The sequence below is a fragment of the Mauremys reevesii genome, linkage group 9, assembly GCF_016161935.1.
Source record: "Mauremys reevesii isolate NIE-2019 linkage group 9, ASM1616193v1, whole genome shotgun sequence".
Taxonomy (NCBI): domain Eukaryota; kingdom Metazoa; phylum Chordata; order Testudines; family Geoemydidae; genus Mauremys; species Mauremys reevesii.
In genome coordinates, this window is record NC_052631.1 from 71,388,713 (window position 1) to 71,415,551 (window position 26,839).

A 26,839-nucleotide genomic window follows, 5' to 3' on the forward strand; every position below is an offset into this window, starting at 1 on the left:
AGTTCAGTAGTTCTGGTCTCACTCAACCTGCAGAGACCCTCTTTTTATTAGAGTTCTGAGTGTCCTGTTTGCACAAGGGCATTTACACTTTGCAGCAGCTCCTTTTTCTAGGTACAATTTATATGACAGGAAAGAAATCGCTGTATATTCCATGGGACATTGTTTGCATTAGGAAATTACAATATGCTTTGATTTTTTTTCTTTGCTGCTTACTTGCTAACTTTTTGAAAAAGATAATAACTCGCGAAATTAACCTACCGTTATGAATTTTCATGGCTTGTTCTTGAAGAGTCCAATAAATGGTAGTTGCAGAAAAATTGAGAAAATGACCATTTGAAACCTGTAAACTGTGGATGTGCTGGATTATCTGGAAAGGGATTGGATCATCGAAAGTAGCATAGAAGAACTGGTTCAGTAAGTAGGTTAGAATAGAAATTACCATCTGTATTCGATTCAACACCTTGCAAAGACTAACTTTGTCCCTGTAGCAAATGAGGGTGGGCAGGCCTCTTAAAAATCAGTCTCCTTAGCCCCCAAATATACTTGTGCATTGAATGCACAATAAGCCTGGATGACATCAATAACAGAAGTGCCTCTTTCTCTTTTCCCTTCACCCCACCACTGCTGGGGCTCCCTTAAGGATGATTAATCTCAGTCTCTTAGAACTGGGTCTAAATCTGAAATCTAGCTTCAAACATGGAGTACGTCTAGAGTCTTTGTTAGCTCAGCTGTCTACTAATAGGGGCTTGATTTGGCTTGAGCCAGGAGAGTATCATGAAAGTATTTAATCATGATTATTATATATTACATATTGATATAATCTATTATTATAGTATTATAACTGTTATTAAATCTGACTTCCGATGCAGGTGATCTCCCACTGAAAAATCTGATTGATTTGAGTTTGTCCACCTGATCAAGGAATCCCAAGGTAAAGGGGAATAGCAGTGTGTTTAGGTTGCCCACCATGTCATAGGTCTCACCCCCACTTGGAGCTGTTGGGTTCCAATGTGGGGACCTGCCTTAGTTCCCCTCTAAACTAAAATCCTAGTTTAGATCTACTACGCTGCCACCAGTCAGATTTAAGTGTCTGACACACTGCCTGTTCCCCCAACTTTCCCTGGGGAACACAGATTCAATGTCCCTGAATCTCTACACACAGGGAAGCAGCCCACTTCCCCCCTCCCTCTCTCCTAGCCACTCTGGAGAGATATACACCGAGTCAAATCCTTGACTCAACACAAAGAGGGACTTACCTCCCCCTCCCCTTCCCTAGTCCTGGAAAGAGATACCTAATTCAAACTGCTTGAATCAAACCCAGGAGGAACTCTCTCTTCCCCCCTCCCCTTCCCCTGAATTTCCACAAGAGAAGGAATTAACCAAGTCCAAAGAAAAGAAAAGAATTTATTAAAGAATAAAAAGAAAAGTCACTATCTCTGTAACCAAATGAAACAATACAGGGTCTAAACTTATCAATCTCTGGAGAGAATTCCCTCTCCTTTCTTTCTCAGTAAAAGCAATCACAGTATAGACTTAAAGAAATTCTATAGCAAAACACAGAATTGCAAATACAGAAATAAAAGTATAAGAATACTAGTTCCTTGCTAATGCTCACTAGCTTGAATAGAAGAATTTGTTGCAGAAACCTGGGAGGACTTGATTAAGATGTCTGGACTCTCTTAATACCCAAGAGAGACTCCCTAAGCAAACAAAGAACAGGGAAAAAAAACTTCCCTCCACCCGGATTTGAAAATAATCTTGTCCCTCATTGGTCCTCTGGTCAGGTGTCCACAGGTACTGCTTGTTAACCCTTTACAGGTAGACAAAAACCTTAACCCTTAACTAACATCCTCCTATATCTCTGTTGACTAAATTGACTGAGTTTTCCCTGGCCAGGTGTTGGACTTGCTATATCTTATTGTCTTGAATAACTTTAGTATCCATGAAGCTAACATTTGAGGCTTACCTCTGGATTTTGTGATCATCAGGAGACAGTCCCAGCAGGTCATCTCAGGCTCATACCATATTGGTGGATGTACGCTGGATCCTGTATAGTTTACAGAGGTCAGAGCATTGTTTCCTTTGTTTTGAGGCAGTCCTTTTCTCTCTTGGTTTGCCTAGAAGGACTGAGAGGACTCATCAGGATTTCAGAGATAATATTGTTCAGTCATCAACAGCATAGTACATGATGATTATCCTTCATCCTGAGCCACTGAAATAGTGGTTCCCAAAAAGCCATACTGTGGTATACAGATGAGCTAAGACAGATGAAAGATAAGAGGCTAATGTCTTGCAGTGATCTGGCAACACGGAATATAAGTAAATATTTATGATTGGTAGACTTGACCAGTTCTGTAGGTATTTTTCTCTTGGTCAGGACTGAATTCAAAGATTCATTGCTTTGTTTGTGTGGGCCTTGTCCTGAGCAGAAATAGAGTACTTGATTGCCTGTGACAGTCTATGATGAACCTTTCACAGGCACTAAGATCTCTTAAATTGAAAAAAATGTTACTGATATGAGAGCTTTCATGGTTCATGAGTGGTGCTCCAGAATGCATTGCTCTCCTCTGAGATTCAGAAAAAATTGAAGCTAACTGTTAACCAAGTAAAGATTGCAAGAACTTTTGAGAATATATTTGTATCTCTCCCCACCCTCTACCCTTTTATTTTTTTAGACTGTATGAACTTTAGGGCAAGGACTATATATGTTCGCTGGGTTTGGAGAGCTAACGTCATATGGGGCATACTACAGTATAATAAATAATAGTCATGGTAACAATGCAGTGGTGGTCATGTATTCCTAATTTATTAACCTCATCCCTTCCTCTCTTGCAACTTTCACTACCAGCTGTTTGAGTGGCTGCTGACTCTGAGACAGATCTTCCGTTGAGGTGAATGCTGGCAGAAGGGTTTGCTCCAGTGTATGCCAGAATAAGCAGTTGCAGAGGCCCCTTATGGTGATGCTGCACCAAGGGCCCATGGTGTTGCAGCACAAAACATCTGCATCTCCACTAGAGAGAGAAGAAAGCACATCTTGAAACAGCTGATGAAGCTGGCAATAAAGAAAGGGGTAGGGATAGAGTGATTCAGTAGCTGTGTGACTGCAGAGCTCCCCTGTGGGAGTCCTGACTGAAACAGCTGTGCTCCCTCCACTCTGACAGAGCCCCAGTATAGAGTATAGGAAGAGTATGCCCTCCAGAGGGTAAACCATCTCTAGAGCACAGTGCAACAGCCACAACTAAGGGCTCTCTAAACCTGCACCAGCTCTGTTGAATTTTGCCCTCTCTCTCTCTCTCTCTGAAGACAGAGGAATTTCAGGGCTTTTTGATGGACTCTTCAGCCTCTCCACGCACTGCTCAGGTTCCTCTGGGTGTGTGAGGCTCAGCTAGTTCTTAATTTTCCAAAGCTGTTCCCTCATGCTTTTTCATAATAGGAGATTGCAGTGAGAAACCAGAATCCATGCTAAGCGGTGTTAAACAGCTTGCTGGCAATAACAAGCGTAGGACTTTTCTACTAGGAAATCGAAGCTCTGTAATAGAAAGCATATTTTCAGATTATCTAAATGGCTGTATTATTATACTGAAATGGAATGTTCACAGCCAGTCAAGAAGGGTCTCTACCTCCCAACCAATGCTAGAGGAGTGAAAGGCAGACGGATGACATAATTGGCTCTCTCTGACAGAAATCAGGAATAGAGCAGTCAGCCCAGGAACAGTCTAATATACACAGCGATGATGTACAGATAGGGAGGGATAACGGTAATTTTTTTTCTCATTTATGCAGTTCCCTACATTCTGGTTGCTTCTAGCTATCTGAATTGCATAGTCAATACAGCTATTTCTCAGTAACTGTATACTATGGAAACAGCCCTGGGTATGAGGCATGGATTGGCAATGCAACCATTAATGCAGCCCATAGAGGTATTTTCTTCTTGTGAGCCCTGCAGTTACGTTTAGTCATCTTGTATGCAGGGGAGCCATGGTTTGGCCCTAAGGTAATTCATGGGTAACAAACACTTAATTTATATTGTTAATTGTTTTTAAACATTGATTTGACCTTACATGCAGACATTGATGAAAAGATACCCATTAATAGTAATCATGTGAGGGTCTCTGCTCCGTCCAGTGAGCACAACCTCCCTAGCACCCACAGGGATCCTGTATCCTGGGCCTCTTGTCCACACAGGGAACCCTCTGCAGCTCTGCTGTGAAACTGTGAACATTTAAACGGATAAAAAATAAATGTTGGTATGTCAAATACAAAAAAAATAAAATTTAAAATTCTGCCATGCCTATCCATAGGTCAACTACAGGAGCAAAGTAGAGGTAAATTAACTGAGTTTGGAAAAAGCTTTTAATCCAGAGCGTCTTTCATAATAGATCTCAGTGACACAGCTGCAGTTATTATTAGACTCATTTACACAGCAGGGATGATGTGATGTTTAGTCTACATTCAGAAAGACGGGGGGCAAAACCCAGGAATGCCTCCCACTGGCCCATTTGCATAGGTGCGGGAGGTTTGTAAGGTCATTGAAATGTTGCATATATTTGTGTAGAAGACATACATGGCCACTGGGAACTATCAAGGATTTAGCTTAGAATGGATTTTGTGATCAATTTATTCAGAACCGTATTCTCATTCACAGAACACTGCTCTGCAGGACACCTTTTGATTCTCTGGAATCAAAAGGTGAGCAGAATGAGAATGGAATGTCAGTCTGGGTAGCCAGTACCTTCTCAGTACACAATCATTTAGAAAAGAAAATGATCCTTACATGGTAGGATTCACTTGCTCATTTGATCATTCATTCTCTCCTTGATACTTAGCATGTTTTTGCTTAATTTGTAAAAGTAGTTTATTTAAATTTTCCCTTTTGGACAAGTACTATGCTACTTAGTAGCATTGTAAACAATAAGAAATAGAACTTAGAAGAGGATGAGACTTTTTTATAGAATTTTTAAATCATGCTATGGAATTCAATAGAGAATTATATGCCTGCTGTAGATTTCTATATGGTGGTTTTAAAAGGTTATCATTCTTTTTTAAATGTGATGGGACTTGTCCCTAAGGGCAAGTAAAAACAAGAGAACAGACAATAAAATAAAATCTATAGGAAAGCATGCTTTGAATTCACTCTATAGCAGCACAAATAAGAAGGAAAAAAATCATCACATTTTCACTCATATAAAACCCTATCCTTAGCTGAAGATTAGTGGTGTGGTATCACTTTTAAAATGGGAGTGCTCACCTAACACTCTCAGTATGCTAATCATTTCCTCTTATATCGCCCATTAAATAGAGTTTCTCTAAAAAGGCAGTGTTAGTTAGCTCAGATATTCATTCTGCAGCTTCATCATTATCACTGTGCTATTTTGGAAATTGCAGTTACCTATGTAACTAAGTTCAGGGAAAGTCATGGCATTAAACACATTAGAGGGTGGTAACTATTGCCGGATGATGAATTTTTGAATGTGCGCTCTGTGTGCGTGCGCTCAATGTGTGTGTATGTAACATTTAGGCAAATGTTTAAGTACTGAATGAAGAGGGAATGATGACTTTGCACTATCAGTAATGCATTTTCTTCTTTCCTGCCTGACCCATCTAGAAAATACTCATGGGCTTTGCAGTTGATGATCCTGGCTCTTGTAGCTTGATGTATTCCGGGGAAGGGTTGATATGCAGTGGAGGCCAACTCCTATCCGCCTCACTCCCCCAGAAAAGAACTTTGCCTCCAAAGTTGCTGAGTCACCCAGAGAGATTGAGATTGAGAGAGAGCTCATGGAAATGGGCTTATTTCTTCACCTCAGCTAATGATGATTTTTTGGTTCTTTACTTCTGACCCCTCTCCCACGCACTGCCTTTTATCCAACACTCTTCAGGCTTTAATTAAGCCTCCCATAAATCTTTTGGCAAGAGAAAATAAACATAAACGTGCACTGAGCCTCTATTCAATGGCCACAGCCCCAGTCAAATGACATTATTAAGGCATACATTGTCATTGATTATTTATTTAAAAATTAATATGAGAGATATCAATTACCATTAACGTGGAGATATCTTTTTGTGACAGAAAAATAGATTAACACCACAATTACAGCATAAAAAATAGATATGGATTGAAAAAAAATCACATCTCAGGACACCTCACTTTCATTGTTATGTGTTGTTCTGAGTTAATCGCTGTCCTTGGGTAAAGCTGTTAATTTTGAGATGTCAGTAGATATATTGCATGTGGAATTTTATCACATAGGACATATGTAGGTAGTGGTGTATTTTATGGAAGTTAGGACATATGAAGAAAAAAAGTATCCATTTTCTATAGGAAACTGTCATTAACCACTTAATCTATCCTACTCTTTTTTCAATATACTCAACAACTACTGTGACTAAGAAGCTTTCTGTGCCTATACATTTTTTTTTCTGCTTTGATATGTTGGTCTCAAATGTATGGATAGTGAGGTTTTTCTCTTGAAAATAGCCAATAACATTCCTTTGAGTAATGGAAAACAGCAGTAATGTAATTATAGCCATAGCAATATGCCTAGCTAGGAAGCACAGAGGACATGGTGACTCACGCTTTACCATTCAATAGTAGTTGTTGGCGCATTCAAGCTAGATGAACAGTTGACATGAAAAACAGCCATTCCAAACTAGACTAGTTTGAGTCCTTTGAAAGACATCCGAATTTTTGTGCTGGAATAGCACAGTGTTAAAATATCCCCTTGTTCTGATGCCCACCTAGAAGAATCCACACTCCAGATTGCAGGTGGGAGGAGGGAGATGGCTACAGTAGAAACTCTCTGTCCTGCATCCCATGAATTGGCTTTTGTCCTGTTGCAAGGTATATTAGTGTTCTGTTTGTATTGAGTTAGCTAAGCTTTAGGATAAGACTCATAGACTTTCAAGCCAGAAGGGACCATCATGATCATCTAGTCTGACCTTCTGCACATTGCAGGCCACATAACCTCACCCACCCAATCCTGTAATAGACCCACAACCTCTGGCTGAGTTACTGAAGTCCTCAGATCATGATGTAAAGCAGTGGTCTCCAACTTTTTTACACCCAAGATCACTTTTTGAATCTAAGGTCAACTCAGGATATACCCTGCCCCTTCCCTGAGGCCCTGGCTCTTCCCCAAAGCCCTCCCCACTCACTCCATCCCCCCACTCCGTTGCTCACTCTCCCCCACCCTCACTCACTTTCACTGGGTGGGGGCAGGGAATTGGGATTCAGGAGGGGGTGCAGGCTCTGGGTTGGGGCCAAGGAGTTTGCAGTGTGGGAGGGGGCTCTGGGCTGAGCCTGGGGCAGGGGGTTTGGGCTGCAGGAGGGGGTGAAGGGTGCAAGCTCTAGGAGGGACTTTAGGTGCAGGAGGGGGCTCTGGGCTGGGGCAGAGTGTTTGGGTGCTGGAGGGGGTACAGTGGCTCTGGGAGGGGGGTCAGGGTGGGGGTGCAGGAGGGGGATCAAGGTGCAGAAGAAGACATGGGGTGCTGGTTCCGGAAGGGGGTTCAGGGTGTGGCTTGGGATGCAGGGGGGGATATGGGGATCCTTTAGGATTGACCAGTCAATCACAATCAACCGGTTGGTGACCACTGATATAAAGACTTCAAGTTACAGAGAATCGACTGCTTACACTAGTTTAAATCTGCAAGTGACCCGTGCCCCATGCTGCAGAGGAAATGAAACACCCCTCTTACTCAAGTCTTTGCCAATCTAACCTAGGGGAAGATTCCTTCCCAATCCCAAATATGGTGATCAGTTAGACTATGAGCATGTGGGCAAGACCCACCAGCCAGACACTTGGGAAAGAATTTTCTATAGTAACTCAAAGTCCTCCCCATCTAGTATCCCATCACCAGCCATTGGAGATATTTGCTACCAGTAGTTGCAGATCTGCTACATGCCAGTGTAAGCAGTCCCATCGTACCATCCCCTACATAAACGTATCAAACTCAGTCTTGAAACAAGTTAGGTTTTTTGTCCCCACTGCTCCCCTTCAAAGTTTGTTCCAGAACTTCACTCCCCTGATGGTTAGAAACCTTCACCAAATTTGGAGCCTACACTTGTTGATGGCCAGTTTATATCCATTTGTTCTTGTGTCCGCATTGGCGCTTAACTTAAATAATTCCTTTCCCTCTCTAATATTTTCCCTCTGATGTATTTATAGAGCGCAATCGTATCTCCCCTCAGCCTTCTTTTGGTTAGACTAAACAAGCCAAAGTTCTTTGAGTCTCCTCTCATAAGATAGGTTTTGATTCCTCTGATCATCTTAGGAGCTTTTTTCTGGACCTGTTCCAGTCTGAATTCATCTCATAAACATGGAAGACCAGAATTGTACACAGTATTCCAGATGAGGACTCACCAGTGCCTTGTATAATGATACTAACCCTTCCCTGTTTCTCCTGGAAATACCTCATCTGATGCATCCTTGGATTACATTAGCTATTTTCATGGCTGCATCATACTGACGGCTCATAGTTATCCTTTGATCAACCAATACACCCAGGTCTTTCTCCTCCTCCATCGCTTCCAACTGACATGTTCCCAGCTTATAACAAAAAATTTTGTTGTTAGTCCCCAAGTCTCTAAAAACTCTAATAAGAACACTTATTTCTTCTGATTGCAAATCGTCCAGATGCAAATCCTTTCTTAAACAATAGATACTTGATCAAGCTATAAAGAAGTGGTTTCTAAATATTTGTTAAATTATTACAGCCTGGGGCTGTTAAATGACATCTTTCAGCAATGAGCAGATGTTGAAATTCTGCTCAGATAGACCTTCTCTAATTGCTGTACCAGGCTTTTTGAAGTATGTTAGTCTGTTTTACAAATTTAATCATTAGCAATATTTTCAGATATTTACTATTAGATATTTACTATTTACCACAGCTCTACACATTTCTCCGATCTTCCTACCTCATCTAAGCCATTGATGTTTTTTCATTGTCACCACACAGCCCTGGTTTGATAAGTCACGGTCATATGTGAATGGCCCAGTCATCTGCTTTAATTATTTCCCAGTTTCATTATCAATGAAACATCAAGATAGCAGCAAAGTCACTCTGCCTTTCATGACGCTATGCTGTGCCTAGGACAACTCATCATCTGCTTTTATGAAACTAATCAAACTCTGCTGCTTACAGTGTTTAGCAATTGCATCATTCATTAGAGGAGCTCTTGTTGGCAATTTTCTAACAAAATGAGGATTGCAGTAGCGCCAGTGTTTGAGATTAATGGAGGTTAGACGAGAGGTAGAGTTTTAACAACTCAGACAAGTATCATTCTGTCATTCTGCATTAAGCCTGGTGTCTGATGATAATAATGAAGTTTCTAACTACATAACAAGCAGTCAGTAGATTCAAGATGCCATATTCAGCAGCCTTCTAAAGTATGAGCCTCTTAACTATTGCTAAAGAGAAATATGAATTTCCCAATGTGATTTCTGACTTGGTCTGCTATAAGTTATCCCATTAAAGAATTCACAGAAACGTATTTTCCTGTGCAGTTGGGCTATTGCTGCTGATTTACTGCTTAGTATGAGAAAAGGGCATACCTTTTTAACAAGTCTCCCCCTGAAGTTACTGATAGTGATATATCAAAGAAAATGGAATCTAGAAAAAAATAAATTAATCATTTGTAGTTTACTTTAACTAGAAATGGGCCCTGTACCAACCCCCCATAGCTGTGCATGGTTATGAATTTTACAGCAGCACTCTGTCTAGAATGGGCTGAACCAAATCTTCAGAAGCAAATGCCCCAGAACTGTTGGGGAAATTCTACTCTGGACCCTAATCCAAATTTTTTGGCTTGGGCCCATCTTAATATGTTGTTATTTTTAAGGTCAGATTCTGGAGCATAACATCTGTGTGCTGGGGTTCCATAAATCAGGTGAAGGGGGAAAAATTCCTTACCCATTCACTGGTCCTTCCCTGTTCCTCTCCCATCCTGGTTCCACCTTCCTCCTTCACTCCCTGTGCACCAGGATGAATGAAACTCCTGTACATCTTTCTGTACTGGAATCAGGCGAGTTCCGTAGCAGGATTGGGATTTGCCTAAATATTGTCATAATGCCTATTGTTGTAGGTCCTGATTTAAGAGCACTTAAGTCAATGGGAGTCTTTTCCAGTGATCTCTGTGGGCATTTATGATACTTGAAGTTATGAACTTTATTTTTAAGGTTTGATTCAAAAGGCAGCAAATAATTTTTTTGCCATTTCAACATGACTCATTATCACCTTGGGATTTGCAGGTAAAACTGCTTTTTGCAAAGAGAACAGGAAACCTGTCAATGACGGTGAAGGGTGTGCCCTAAAGGTCAAAGGGTAAATGCTGCTTTCTGCAGCACAGCTAAATATACCCAGGTGAGAAACATTACTGAAATACACAGCGGGAGGGAGGAACGTGCAAGACATTCCTGATGGGAAAAAATAAAGCATAAATAAAATGGTGAAAGAAGTAGTTTTTGTCCAGAAAATAGGCCACAAACTACCTCACATTTCCATTTTGATTAGTGGCTATTTTCTATTAAGAGTGTGTGTGTGTGTGTGTGTGTATATATGTATGTATGTATATATATTATAAATAAATAAATACACCCACAGTCACCAGCATATATTTGTCAACAAGTGCTCTAGACAGGAAGGATGCTCTAGTGACTAATTTCTAGCCTGGAACTTGAGAGACCAAGGTTCAATTCCTTGCCCCACCACTGTTTCTCTGTGTGATTGTGTGCAAGTCATTTAGTATCAGTTCCTCATTTCTAAAATTGGGATAATAGTACATCCGTGCCTCACAGGAATTATGCGATGTGCTCGGATACTACAGTTATGGGGCTACTGTAGATAAGATGTGTATGCATGTATTTATATGGGAGGTGGTGTGGTCCAGTGAATAGGGTATTGGATGGGGAGTCAGGAGAGCTGGGTTCTGTTCTTGGCTTTGCTGCTGATCTGCTATGTGACCTCCAGCAAGTCATCTCAACTTCCTCATATATAAAATCAGGATATATTGATGAACACTGCTGTGTGTGTGTATGCATGCATGCAAAGATTATGAAAATCAATTAAAAAAATCAGAAAAAATGAATTCAAATATCATGACCTCAATCCTATGCAAAAAAAGTAAACTTTTTTTGCTCAATAATAAAATGTACAATTTTACTCATCTAAAGAAGTTGTACGGAGAAATCATAATGTACCTATACATATGAAATATATTTGCATAAACACTATGTTGTTTCTATAACCACATCTTTTTGAGGGGGAAGCATTCAAAGTAAATGTTATGGCCTTAAAATCACTAAGTAGAATTAGATAATCTCAAGGTAAGAAACACATTGTCAAAACCAGAAAAAAACACGGTATGTTGCAACAGATGAAATTGTCACAGAACGAAATGTAGGAAACAGTTGTAGTGACAGAATCAATGTTAATTGCATAAGAGAAGGAATAAACCATTATTAGTACTGACTAATAATTAGTAAGATTGGATTACAAAATGTTGGGGGCTATTATCAGACTCTGAATATAGGATCTTTTTCTTTCTTTCAGCGTAAGAGCTGCCATACTGGGTCAGACCATGATCTATCCTGACTAGTATCCTGTTTCCGACAGTGGTCTGTGCCAGAGCTTCAGGGAGAGTGTACAGAGTAGGGCAATTATGGAGTGCTGGATCCTGTCTTCCACTTAAGGCTCCTGATAGTCAGAGATTCATGGTCACACTGAGCATGGGGTTGCGTCCTTGGCCATCGTGACTAATACCCATCTTTTTTGGCCATCACAACATCCCATGGCAATGATATCCACCTTGGTTGTGTGTTGTGTGAAAAAGTTCTTCCTCTTGTTTATATTAAATCTGCTGCCTATTCATTTCTTTGGGTGAGCCCTGATTTTTGTTTGGAGGAAAGGGTAAATACAACTTCTCTATTCACCTTTTCTATACCATTCATGATTTTATAGACCTCTACCATATTCCCCCTTACTCATCTCTGAACAGCCCTAATCTTTTTCATCTCTCTTCCCATTGCCATTCTATACCCTTGATCATATTTTTTTGCTCTTCCTTGAAATTTTTCCAGTTCTACTATATTATTTTTGAGATGGGCAACCAGAACTGGAAACAATATTCAAGGTGCGGGCGCACCATGGATTTATGTGGTGGCATTCTGATATTTTCTATCTTATTTCCTATCCCTTTCCTAGAAGTTCCTAACATTCTGCTAACTTTTTTGACTGCTGCTGTGCATTGGGTGAAAGTTTGTAGAGAACTATCCACTGAGAGAAGGGCTGGCTCCAGGGGCTTTTGCCTCCCCAAGCAGGGAAAAAAAAAGCCGCGATCGCGATCTGCAGCTCTCCCGCTGCTGCTTCAGTCTTTGGTGGCAATTCGGCAGCTGGTCATTCACTCCGAGAGGAACTGAGGGACCCGCCGCCGAAGAGCTGGATGTGCTGCCCCTCTCCGTTGGCCGCCTCAAGCACCTGTTTGCTGGGCTGGTGCCTGGAGCCAGCCCTGACTGAGAGTCAAAGATATATTTTTTTGTGTGTGGTAATAGGTAATTTAGAAACCATCGCTGTATATGTATAGTTGGGATTCTTTTTTCCAGTGAGCAATTCTTTGCGCTTATCAGTGTTGAATTTCATCTGCCATTTTGTTGCCCAGTCACCTAGTTTTGTAAGGTCTCTTTGTAATTCCTCACAGCCTGCTTTGGACTTAACTACCTTGAATAATTTTTGTATTGACTGCAAACTTTGCCACTTGACTGTTCACCCTCTTTTCCAGATCATTAATGAATATGTTGAACAGCGCACGTCCCAGTACAGTTCCTTGGAGGACACTGCCATTCACTTCTCTCCATTGTAAAAACTGACCCTCTATTCCTAGCCTTTGCTTCCTGTCTTTTAAACAGTTACTGATCCACGAGAAGACCTTCCCTCTTATCCCATGATGACTTACTTTGCTTAAAAAACTTTGATGATGGACTTTGTCAAAAGCTTTCTGAAAGTCCAAGTACACTATATCCACATGTTGGTTGACACTCTCAAAGAATTCAAATAGATTGGTGAGCCATGATTTCCCTTTAGAAAAGCCATGTTGACTCTATCCCAACACATTGTGTTCATTTATTATATGTCTGATCGGGGCGGCTCTATGTTTTTTGCTGCCCCAAGCACGGCAGTCAGGTGGCCTTTGGCGGCATGCCTGCGGGCGGTCCACTGCTAACGTGGATTCGGCGGTGTTTCTGCGGGAGGTCCGCTGGTCTCGCACCTTCGGTGTGCCCGCTGCCGAATTGCCGTCAAAGCCTCAGGACCGGTGGACCTCCCACAGTCATGCCGCTGAAGGCCGCCTGACTGCCGTCCTCTCAGCGACCGGCAGGCCTCCGCCCCTGCGGCTTGCTGCCCCAGGCATGCGCTTGCTGCACTTGTGCCTGGAGCCACCCCTGTATCTGATAATTCTGTTCTTTACTATAGTTTCAACCAGTTTGCCTGGCACTGAAATTAGTCTTACTGGCCTGTAATTGCCAGGATCATCTCTGGAGGTTTTTTCTAAAAATTGGTGTTACATAAATTGTCCTCCAGTAATCTTTCCTGAATGCTGATTTTAAGCAATAGGTTGCATATTACAGTTAGTTTTTGTGAAATGTTTGAGTTCCTTCAAAACTCTTGGGTGACTATCATCTTGTCCTGGTTGTCTTATCAACTTGTTCCAAAATCTTCTCTATGGACACCTCAATCTTTAACAGTTCCTCAGATTTATCACCTAAAAAGAATGGCTCAGATGTTGGAATGTCTCTTTTATGCTCTTCAGTGAAGATCCATGCAAGGCGTTCTTTTAACTTCTCTGTATTGGCCTTGACTTCCTTGAGTGCTCTTTTAGCACCTTGATCGTATAGCGGCCCTGTTGATTGTGTGATAGGCGTCCTGCTTCTGATAAACTTAAAATATTTTTGCTGTTAGTTTTTTATGTCTTTTGGTAGTAGGTTTTCAAATAATTTTTTGGCCTGCCTAATTATACTTTTACCCTTGACTTGCCAGAGTTTTTGCTCCTTTCTATTTTCCTCAATAGGATTTGACTTCCAATTTTTCAAGGATGTCTTTTGGTCTCTAGCCACCTTTGACTCTGTTGTTTAGCTGTGGTGGCATTTTTTGGTCAAATATGGGAGAATGGGATTAATGTACACCTATTGTATGTCTTCCTTTAATCCTATAGAACCTCATAACTTAGGCTTTCCTACAGCTATCACCCACTCATAATCAAACAAATGGAGGTTCCCACAATATTAGTAAAAATAATACACAGCTCACATGTTCTTCACACCTGATATTTAGGTACTTAAGTCTGGATTTAGTTCCCTAATTCTAGAGACTCTTGTTTGAAAATGTGTCCCTCTGTCTACTGAAAGCAATTCATGTTTACAAATCTTCATGGACTCAAGCCTGGCTTAATTTAACTTAGTGGAAAAAATCTCTCCTCTACATCAGTACTAGTTTTTCTACAAAAATGGTCTAGACACTGAATTCAGCTGCAGAATATTTCTGTTGCCATGTTATGTAGCAAGGCTAAGTGAGAATTATTAGAATGTGTTAAGGAAACACAAGAAAATTAGAAAATATTATGAAAATAATCTAGAAAGATCATATTATGGAAGAAGGATTTATTAATGTTCTATGTTTCCAGATTATAAGTGAAACAAGTACAAAAAGTAACCAATAGAAATGGTTCTATATAACAGTCATTATTTTATTTGATGCTATCACCCCACTTCTACTCATCATTTTGCTAGGTAACTGCTTTTAGGAATGGCTCTGGGAGTTTGTAACAATTTAGTGGCAAACCACAAAATATATCTACAAACCAAAATACTTCAGAACAAGTCCCTATAAATTAATAATAGCAAAAAGCAATTATCTGTACTGCTCTGTAGGGAAACTGAGGATTCAGCTGGTAAGTGAAGGACAGCTTGATAATGAGATTCAGTAGATTCGGTATTTTCTCTAAATGAATGAAAATAACAGAAATACTACATTATAGCAGACCTAAAAGATTAATGCAACTCTATGTAGAGGGGTAGGTGGCTTAATACTGGCTTTGCCAACGCGCTGAATTATTCAGTTGCTTATTTTCTAAACTTAGTGAGAGTCACAGTGACATTTAAAGAACTTTATCATGCACTTTTGCCATATTTCCCTGACACTTTACATTGTCTGTGGCTGTTAAAGATATTTGCAAATGAAACTTCCTCATCCTGCAAGCAGCAGCAGCTAAGTTTGCAGTTTCAAAGCTATAGTAATGTTACCCCTTTGCTGAGCAGTAACAGAACTCATTGCCTTGCAGGTCAATTATCCATTTGGAGCAGAAATCGGTGGTGTAACATTAGGCATTTTCTTAGTGTAATTTGTTTGTTTCCAGCAATGTGCGCAAAGCCTGTTTTCCTGCATGGGGTGGTAACAAAGGGCACACAGGCAACTGCTTTTTGCAGAAACCTCAGATAAAACACTGCTGCCCTTTTCTCTCAAGCAGAGGTCTTGTGCCTATGTCTTTCCAGGCCCATCTCACATCTCAGATAAATTCAACTGCTTAAATATGCTCTGTGCCCTTTTTCCTTCTTCCGTCTCTGCACTTTTATACCTGGGAAACCCCTCTCCTCATGAGACACCTCAGTTCTTTGTGCTCAATCCTGACTATTCAGCCTCTCTGGCCACCCTCTTTCTGACTGGCTGCTCACTGCTGCTCTGCCTGATGTCACTCAGCCTGCTCCCGGTGTTCCTTTAGGACCCCCAGTCTCCTCTTATGTAATGCGCAGAGAACCTATCACTTTCTTTTATCCAAATACCACTTCTACTTCTCCCAGGGTTCTGGGAATTAGGCTTTTCCCTAATGTTACTGAGTTTAGGGGCCTTGGTAGATGCAGGGCTGCCCAGAGGGGGGGGCGAGTGGGGCAATTTGCCCCAGGCCCCGGACCCCACAGGGGCCCCCACGAGAGTTTTTCGGAGCCCCTAGAGCGGGGTCCTTCACTCGCTCCCGGGGCCCCGGAAAACTCTCGCGGGCCCAGGCACCTGGAGTGTCTTCTGCTCCAGGTCTTTGGTGGTAATTCGGCCGTGGGGGGGGGGGGGTCCTTCCACTCTGGGACACACTGCTGAAGTGTGCCGAAGACCCCCGGCGGGGAGTCCTGACGCCCTGGGACCTGCCGCCGAAGTGCCGGGTCTTCGGCGGCAATTCGGTGGTGGGGGGTCCCCGCCATGGGTCTTCGGGGCACTTCGGCAGTGGGTCCCGGAGCGGAAGGACCCCCCGCTGCCGAATTACCGCCGAAGCGGGGGCCCCCCGCCGCCGGAGACCCCAGCCCCCTGAATCCTCTGGGCGGCTCTGGGTAGATGTGAAGCCATGGTTTCTGATTTCACATTGTGTATGTGGGTGGGAGAGGCAGGATGAAAGGGTGTATGGAGAAGGTGTAGGAAACTGATGAGGGATGAAGGAGGGTCTGATAAGGGTACAGAGAATGAGGGTGGGGGAATGGAAGAGGGGTAAGTAATTGAGGGAAATGTAGAGGAGGACAAGCAAAAAGTTTTCTAGTTAATGCAGTAGACTGTAATTCAGAAGGTCTGGGTTCAATTCTTGGCACTGTGACAAACTGCCTGTGTCTCCTTGGGCAAGTGATTTCGTCTCTCTTTGCCTCATTTGCCACCTATGTAAAATCCTGATAATATTTTCCTACCTCACAGGGCTGTTGTGAGACTAAATCTATAAATCCTTATAAGGCCCTCAAATAGTATGGAGATGGAGCCATCTGAGTAAAGAGGTAGTTAAAGGCAGAGGGCCAGATCCTCAACCCCCACTGACACCACATGGTGCCACTGAAGTGAATGGGAGGGGACAATAAATCATCCCTAAATTGGCAGTTGAGGATTAATACAGCTAAAAATACAAACTGGCAATCTCAACACACACTTACAGGAACCTCCAATACTATGGAACCAGCATGCTTTATAACAGAGCAAACCATTCCCTCACAGAACAGACCTGTCTAGCATTAACATAAACAATAACACTAGCCAAAATTTTACCAAAAGTCTTGGCTGTGTGTAAGCATCGTGTAGGCTTCTACTTTCCTAAGTGATTGGACACCTCACGTTGGCTTCAGGAAGCTTTCATAGGGATCTCTTCTGGTCACCTTAGATACTGATGTTATGCTGCCATGCCCCCAATAAAATCTTATCAACTATGTAGCACAGGAAGCAGGGAACTATGGAAAATCTTGTGCCCTGTGATTGTCGAGCTTAAACGCACCATAGGTACACCATATAACTACCATTTTAGCTCAACTATTATGTAAATTAAAATTGCTCTCTGTTTCTCAAGATAATCAAAACACTCAGGGGGCGATAGTCTTTAAGATTCATAGGCAGTGATATAGTAAAATATTCTACACAGTTAGCTGACTTTATGAGGTTTAATTCTCAGTTCAGAAGCTAACCGTAATAACTTTGGCACATACATTAAATTAGCCCAAGTGCTCGTGGTAGCAGCACTAATGTAAAAGTGACAGTGATATACTGACATAGTTTCCATTCCAGGCCATTGAAACAGTCATCCTATAGTAAGAATCCCAAATGTAGGCAAGCACCCATATAAACAATGCAACTTTGATGGCTTTACCACTCAGAATGCATACAGGAACACAGATGCTGCAAATCCTATGCAGTCACTCATTCATACTCAGCCCATATCCCCTGAACCCTGTATGACTGTTCATATTACTTGGGTGGCTGTCTTGTGTTTGAGGCATCTTCATCAAGTGACGCGTTTGGGTAAGATGTCTGAAGTTTGAATAAGATTGATGAAAATGCGGCAGAGGCCCGGGGAAACAAAATGGTTATTTATAACCAAACCACAGAGACATGGACACATGCAGATGACAGAATTCTGTGTTTGTGTACCTCTAGTCAAATTTCACATTGAAATAGATTGCAGAATATCTTTGTGATGCAGGGACAGGAATAGAATGAACTCCTCTGTCTCTGGGTGGCATAATCTGAATACCAAATATCTCAATGTGCCCTTGAGAAAAGTTTTGTTTAGCAGAATATTTGGGAAGAAACATTGACCGCTTTCCTTCCCAAACGATCAGTGCCTCCATTTCTCATCATTCATCCTGCAGTTTGCTGTGATGCTTCCCGGGGGTAGCCAGGGCTGTGAGGCACCTCGCCACCACCTGACTTTAGCATAAGGATGCCTTGTCTGTGCCTACCAGAGGGCAGCTCCCCAATTCCACTGGTAACACAAGCACTCCCCTCCAGCTCTACATAGGCCCCACATACTCTCTACAGGTTAGTGATGGGCACATGCTTACCCTCCAGGCCTCTGAATGTCTCCTGGTGCCCAGCTCCAGGTCCACTGGGCTCACAGGATTCACAAATTCACTGCTTCCAAGGGAACAGTGCGCGTCAGCTTGTAACTTTTACCTTGGATCACTGCTCCACTTAACACACAGCATTTAGATATGTTTATAGTGAAAAGAAGTATAAGTTTATTTAGCAAACTATAGAGATTCTAGAAGTAGCAAGTGACAGTATTGGAAACAAATGGTTATGTGTAAAATAAAAATCATAACATGCCTTCTAGAACCAAGCCTTAATTAACAAGATACTGTCTTATCTACTGAAGTTTAGCTCACCCAAAGTCTTTGCAATGTTTTCATAGAATCATAGAATATCAGGGTTGGTAGGGACCTCAGGAGGTCATCTAGTCCAACCCCCTGCTCAAAGCAGGACCAATCCCCAACTAAATTATCCCAGACAGGGCTTTGTCAAGCCTGACCTTAAAAACCTCTAAGGAAGGAGATTCCACCAGCTCCCTAGGTAACCCATTCCAGTGCTTCATCACCCTCCTGGTGAAAATTTTTACTAATCTCCAACCTAGACCTCCCCTACTGCAACTTGAGACCATTACTCCTTGTTCTGTCATCTGGTACCACTGAGAACAGCCTAGATCCATCCTCTTTGGAACCCCCTTTCAGGTAGTTGAAAGCAGCTATCAAATCCCCCCTCATTCATTTCCAGGGAGGTTGGCTGTGACACTCCTTTCATAAGGCAAGACATGCTGACTGTTCATCTCCTTGGTGAGGAATCCTAGGTATGCCTCAGTATCTCCAGTTATAACCCCCAAAGCCATTGTCTTTCCTCATAAACAGGACACCCCCTACTGGTTTTAGGTTTTCCTGCAGATATTCTTTCACGTGAATTCACAATCTTTTCATTAGCATCGGGCTCAGTAGTGCAAATAGACTTTCATTGTAAGCCACACAATGACTAGCCAGAGAGAGAAGCATCTACTATCCCCTGCCTGAACAGAGCCTGTTTATCACTTTGTGGTGACCTCTGTGAACTAACACACCTGAAGAACATACTTATCAGTATAGTTACATAACTTCTTAAATATCATCTGTACAAACATTTCACAATGATGATGACGACCAGTGAGTTACAGGCTATTGATAGAGACATCACATGCTACTCTCTGGCACACTATTCTGTATGTGTCAGACCCAGGGGATACCTGTGGACCCCTTATGACATTTCCTGGGTTACACACAAGACTTCTTAATGCCAAAGACAGGTGGTGGTGAGGAGTCTCACAACCCACGCCAAGTCACCTTTCTGTTCCTTCTATCTTGGGTCAGCCAGGTGTTGAAATAGTCTCTAGCATAAGCTAGAGCAGTCTGGGTGCAGCCAGCTAAGAATATGGCAGAGTATTGTATGCTCCGACCTGCCCCCATCTAGCCCTGACACATCACCGCCCCACCCTGCCATGTCCTGGTGGGTGTGGGGGCTTGGTCAGCAAGAGCTGTCTGTGCTATCTTTTCATCACTGAAATATTCCCCTGTGTTAGGGGGAATGACTGGCTGCCCTTTCAGACCAGTTTGCACTCAACAGCACAAAGCAACAAGAACAGCAGCCAAGGATTCAGCCCATTTGCTACCTTTGCAAAATAAAGTGGACAATTTTTCTTTAGTTCTAACTCTCAGTTAATGTATACATTTAAAATTACTCTAGATATCCCATATTTCTCTCTGACTGCAATAGAAACATGCTGAGCGATACACATAGAAAATGCTACCCATCCTAGGTTAAATCCAACCCAGGTCTATATGTGACTCTTGGCTGTACAGCAAACTATGGTTATACTTTCAGTCCAGTTTGTAATGGGCAGATGTCCACGTCACAAAAATAACTATCACAATGAACACTTATTGACCTCCTTCTTGGCAGTCTTAGCAGAGCAATACGTGGTGTGAGAACATTGGGCACTACATGCTTACCTGCAGAAATAAGCCCTCTAGGTCAGGTAAGGCACATTGGTAGGGGAGACTATGCCTGTTTTGTGAATAAAGAGAGGATTTTGCTTTGTTGGACTGTCTAGTTAGCATGTTTCACAAGCACTAAATATCCCTCAAAAATTGAAAACAACCAACAGCGTATGATACTACCATGTGGTCTATAAAGTTTGAATAAAGACTCCTCTCTCTTTCTAAGTTTGCAGAATAATGAATAGAATTATTCACCAATAATTTATTCAACGATTGGTGGGAAAATTGTCTGCAGTATATTACCTAGCCATCCGTAGAGCTTGGAGAATAGTGAAAAGATTTATTTTTGAATATTATATTTGATGAAAAATGCCCAAATTTTTCAGATAAATTATTTTTAATGAATAATGCAGCCAGCTCTACGTATTTCATATCAAGATCCACGTGCATGTAAAATTCCATGTAAAACAGACTTCACTTTTTAAAATCGTGAAACAAAGTATACAATTAATTAAGCCAAAGAAGATTTTTTTTGTGCTATAGCTGTACATTTCTCCACTGCAGAGGCAGCAATTATAATTATTTTTATGTGATTTTAGAGTGACTAGATCTTGTCTAAGGACCTGTCCCAAAGCCTCAATGAGAGGCTTTCCAGCGATATCTATGGGCTTTAGGTCAAGACTTGGTCCAAGTATTTCAGAAGTAGCCAGCCTGATTTTGGGCGTCTCAATTTTATTTATATAGTATATTGTGCTATGAAGTAAACTACTTTCCCTCATGATGAGGAAGGCTGCCACATATCATATTATGCCATCACTTACTCTCTTGATTTGTTGTTAACATTCCCTAATTTATATTTTTAATGAAAAAATGCTTATATTGTTAAAGCCATGGGAAATAAGTCTTAATAATGTATTTAACAGATATACAAGTGCATCTTGAACTGGATACAGGATGGATTTGAAACCACCATCTCATACAACATATTGCCCATAGTTTCATCTAACCTTGTAGTATACTGCATCTGCAGGGCATATTTGGCAATGGATTTTGCTGTTGATTGGGTGATGGATAGAACTGTTTATAGCAAACTGAACTTTTAAAGTGTTTCATTTTCATCTGCAGCTTTGGAGTTCTTTAATCACTAGACTATCTACATCGAAGGGGTAAGAAAAGATTAATTAGGACTAGTTAGATGCTATACAAGCCGTGAACAGTATAGAAAATCTCTCTATGTAGTTTAAAATATTTAACCCGTTTGAAAGGTTAGCAAGATTCTGTCACCTTTAATTTCAGTGGGAACTTTGTGATTAGTTAGTTAAGTAAACAGCCCACACACTTCAGGTAGGCAGTGGAAAGGAGTGAATTTCTCTCTTATTGGCAGACAGGGTCATTTTCAGTGATACAGAAACATTTCAGAAATTATTCCACTTCTCTTTAATTCCCAATCCACTTCCCCCATTTGTACCTGATTTATGAACTAAATCTTTTTTTTAAATCCAATTTTCCAGTTGTACTCCCAACTGCGGTTTGGTCCTGTCATTGTTCCAAGCTATGATTAATACATCCACTCAGTGATAATGCCATAGTTCCTCTCTTGCACCCTTGTGAAGGAATCAGATAAGCTCACTGTGAAGGAGCAAGACAAGCTGAATGGAAGTGAAAAGGCAATGACTCATTGCACCTATGAGTTTAGAGAAGCTTGTTCATCAGAGTCGGAATCTCAGGCAAACAGCTGACTGCAGCTCTATCGGCAAATCAGGTTCCTCCTCAATGGCTCCAGTGCCCAGAGAGTGCCTCTGCCTTTGAGACCACATTAGCTATTGATGAAAGAGAATGGAATTGCCTCATTGTAATTGCTGACCTAACAGTGAAAGTAAAGGGATGGTTTTTAGGGAACCCAAAGGACATATCTACACAGCTTGTATTACACAGGAGGTCAGTCTAGATGATCATAATAGTCTCTTCTGGATTTAAAATCTATTTAATCTATCCTCATTTATCTGAAGAAACACTACTCCTGAATTCAGATTCCCTCTTCAACTATGTATTAGCCACCAGGCCACTGGAACAGACCATTCCTGCTTTCCTCTTAAACATTTTATTTGTTTATTTTATTTTTATTTATTAACTTTAATATTTCATAATCTGAAAAATATGCTTGAAGGCATTTTATATTAGCATACATAACAGCAAAACCCTATTAATGCAAAGAAAACACCAGGGCTCAAATTTTGAAAATTGGATGTGTGCAGCCGGATGCCCGAAAGTATAGTCCCAGATGTTGCTAATTGGCACCTGATTTTACAAATAACATAAGTGTGTGCACATGTTTGCATTAATGTACCTTTGAAAAGGTAAGCCTATGAGTATACAGCCAACTGAGATATTCCTCTTTGTCAGGAGAGGAGACAGGGAGTTAACCAAAAACATCACACTATGTATTAAGGTTCCATTTATAAAAGGTCAATAGACATAATAAGTCTGTTACAGATACAGGAAGTATGTGTAAGAGATGATAATAGCACTCTGCAGACGGAGTTAGTAATAATCAACCTTTTGATTTGCTGGACTCTAAAATAATTTTTAACAAGTGATTATCCATTAGTTTAAACTAGGGCTGTCGATTAATCCCAGTTAGCTCAAGCAATTAACTCGAAACAATTAATCATGATTAAAAAAATTAATTGTGATTAATCAGTTTTAATTGCACTATTAAACAATAGAATAAAAATTGAAATGTATTAAATATTTTGGATGTTTTTCTACATTTCAATTACAACACAACACAATATATATGAAAATCAATATATGTTTTTTATTACAAATATTTGCACTGTAAAAAAGATAAACAGAAAAAATTGTATTTTTCAATTCACCTCATACAAGTACAGCTTACAAATGTAGATTTTTTTGTTACATAACTGCACTCAAAAACAAAACAATGTAAAACTTCAGAGCCTACAAGTCCACTCAGTCCTACTTCTTGTTCAGCCAATTGATAAGACAAACAAGTTTGTTTATATTTACAGGAGATAATGCTGCCCTCTTCTTATTTACAGTGTCACCAGAAAGTGAGAACAGGCATTTGCATGGCACTTTTGGAGCTGGCATTTCAAGGTATTTACATACCAGATAAGCTAAACATCGTACATCCCGTCATGCTTTGACCACCATTCCAAAGGACATGCTTCCATGCTGATGATGCTCATTAAAAAAATAATGCATTAATTAAATTTGTGACTGAACTCCTTGGGGAAGAATTGTGTGTCCCTTGCTCTGTTTTACCCGCATTCTGATATATATTTCATGTTATAGCAGTCTATAGCAGATGATTACCCAGCACATGTTGTTCATTTTAAGACTACTTTCACTGCAGATTTCACAAAATGCAAAGAAGGTACCAATGTGAGATTTCTAAAGATAGCTACAGCACTCTACTCACGGTTTTAGAATTGGAAGTGCCTTCTAAAATCTGAGAGGCATGAGGTGTTGAGCATGCTTTCAGAAGTCTTAAAAAAGCAACACTCCGATGCGGAAACTACAGAACCCAAACCACAAAAAAGAAAATCAACCTTCTGCTGGTGGCATCTGATTCAGATAATGAAAATGAACATGTGTTGGTCCACTCTGCTTTGGATTGTTATCGAGCAGAACTGGTCTTCAGCATGGATGTGTCCCCCCTGGAATGGTGGTTGAAGCATAAAGGGACATATGAATCTTTAGTGTATCTGGCACATAAATATCTTGTGACACCGGCTACAACAGTGCCATGCAAACACCTATTCTCATTTTCAGGTGACATTTTAAACAAGAAGCGTGCAGCATTATCTCCTGCAAATGTAAACAAACCTGTTTGTCTCAGTGATTGGCTGAACAAGAAGTAAGACTGAGTGGACTTGTGTGCTTTAAATTTTTACATTGTTTTATTTTTGAATGCAGTTATTTTTGTATGTAATTCTACATTTGTAAGTTCTACTTTCATGATAAAGGTATTGCACTACAATAACAATGAGGAGTCCGGTGGCACCTTAAAGTCTAACAGATTTATTTGGGCATAAGCTTTTGTGTGTGAAAACCCACTTCTTCAGATGCATGGAATGAAAATTACAGATACAGGCATAAATATATTGGCACATGAAGAGAAGGGAATTACCTTACAAGTGGAGAACCGGTGTTGACAAGGCCAATTCAATCATGGTGAATGTGGTCTACTTCCAATAATTGATGGAAGTGTCAATACCAAGAGAGAGAAAATTGCTTTTGTAGTGAGACAGCCACTCCCAATCCCTATTCAAGCCTAAATTGATGGTGTTAAGTTTTCAAATGAATTGTAGCACTGCAGTTTATCTTTGAAGTCTGTTTTTGATTTTTTTGTTGTTGAAGGATGGCTACTTTTGAATCTGTTACTGAATGTCCAGGGAGATTGAAGTGTTCTCCAACTGGTTTTTGTTTGTTACCATTCCTGATTTGTGTGCATTTATTCTTTTACGTAGAGACTGTCTTGTTTGGCCAAAGTACATGGCAGAGGGGCATTGCTGACACATGATAGCATATATCACATTAGTAGATGTGCAGGTGAATGAGCCCCTGATGGTGTGGCTGATGTGGTTGGGTCCCCTGATGGTGTTGCTAGAGTAGATATGGGGACAGAGTAGGCAATGGGGTGTGTTACAGGGATTGGTTCCTGGGTTAGTGTTTTTGTGGTGTGATGTGTAGTTGCTGGCATTTGCTTCAGGTTAGGGGGCTGTCTGTAAGTGAGGACTGGCCTGCCTCCCAAGGTCTGAGACAGTGAGGGATCATTTTCCAGGATAGGTTGTAGATTGTTGATGATGTGTTGGAGAGGTTTTAGCTGGGGGCTGTACATGATGGCCAGTGGTGTTCTGTTGTTTTTCTTGTTTGGCCTGTCCTGTAGTAGGTGACTTCTGGGTACCCGTCTCGCTCTGTCAATCTGTTTCCTCACTTCTGCAGGTGGGTATTGTAGTTTTAAGAATGCTTGATAAAAATCTTGTAGGTGTTTGTCTCTGTCTGAGGGATTGGAGGTCTTTATCAAGCATACAAAATGGTAACCCTTCTCTTCATATGCCAATATATTTATGCCTGTATCTGTAATTTTCACTCCATGCATCTGAAGAAGTGCTTTTTTCACCCACAAAAGCTTATGTCCAAATAAATCTGTTAGTCTTTAAGGTGCCACCGGACTCCTCATTGTTTTTGTGGATACAGATTAACACGGCTACCTCTCTGATATATTGCGCAACAGTACTTGTATTAGGTAAATTGAAAAATATTATTTTTTTTTTTTTACAGTGCAAATATTTGTAATAAAAATAAATATAAAATGAGCACTGTACACTTTGTATTCTGTCTTGTAATTGAAATCAATATATTTGAAAATGTAGAAATCATCCAAAAATATTTAAATAAATAACATTCTATTATGTTTAACGGTGTGATTAATCACAAATAATTTTTTTAATCGTGCGATTAATTGGAAATAATTTTTAATCGCTTGACAGCCCTAGTTTAAACATCTATTAATTATTTATTAGCCCTCTGTCTGCTCCTTTGTGGTAGCACCTTAGTTCAAGGTGTTTTCCTGAGTATAAAAAGCATTCTTGATCAGCATTATTGTTTCAAGTTTTCTTTTCTAAAATATTAAGAGGATGATTCGGGATCCTAAGATGCAATGTGTATTGGTGCCTTCCTTGAAGCTAACCAGCTTAACCAGCTGAGGATCTGTCCCTCAGATTCTATGCAACATGGTAAAGTAAAAATGTACCTTTAAACTAGAGATGGGTCTCAGTCCAATAGTTAGGCATTGCCACAAAATTCAGTCTAAGCTCTGCCTGTAGATTTGAATCCCTCCTATATCCACAAATTTAGGGAGATTGGAATTTGGGATTTCTGTTTGTCTTAACACCTTAGTTTCTCACACATTCATACGCACATACAGAGTGTGGATGTGTCCAGATTTCCAGTTTCATCCTATCTCTAACTTCAGTTTGCATTCAAAGGGGCTAATTAGTACCCTGTTCATAAGACAAGACAAATCACTTAACACAGAATGAAAGTGATCCATCTGACACGTTTCAATTTCCTTGTTAATTACTTACAAAGGCCAGTGCTTGCACTGAAGAAAGAAAGTTTTCCTTCTCATACCAAGCTGTTTTAGCCTGCCCTTGTCCAACATGGACCTTCTCCTTGCCTTTGCTGTGCCTTCCTTCAAGCTCTTTTTCCAATAAGCACCTCTGGAGGAGATCCTTTGTCTAAGATAACTTTCTCCATTCTTTCTTCCCTCAGCTCCACCAAGCAATTCTGCTTCTCCTCCCTCAGTTACAGGAGTCTGTCACAGTTTTGAAGAGAGATTGAAAAGGTCAGGATTGTTTGCTTTAGGAGGAGAAGACTAAACGGCAGTGTACAAAATACCTCATGGCATAGAAACATGGCTTGGAGACTTCCATTCTCCCTTTCTGACAATTCAAGAACAGGACAGCTAAAGTAATGGAAAGGCAGAACATCTAAAAAAAAAATCAGTCGCTCTG

General features: G+C 40.8%; 1 long non-coding RNA gene across 1 annotated transcript; it reads left to right on the forward strand.

The window, feature by feature from the left end:
- The first annotated feature begins 288 nt into the window (after positions 1–288).
- On the forward strand, positions 289–26,839 carry LOC120371688. The gene is made up of 4 exons (XR_005584527.1): positions 289–414; positions 870–931; positions 10,248–10,359; positions 26,598–26,839. It is a non-coding gene; the product is annotated as an uncharacterized LOC120371688 (long non-coding RNA).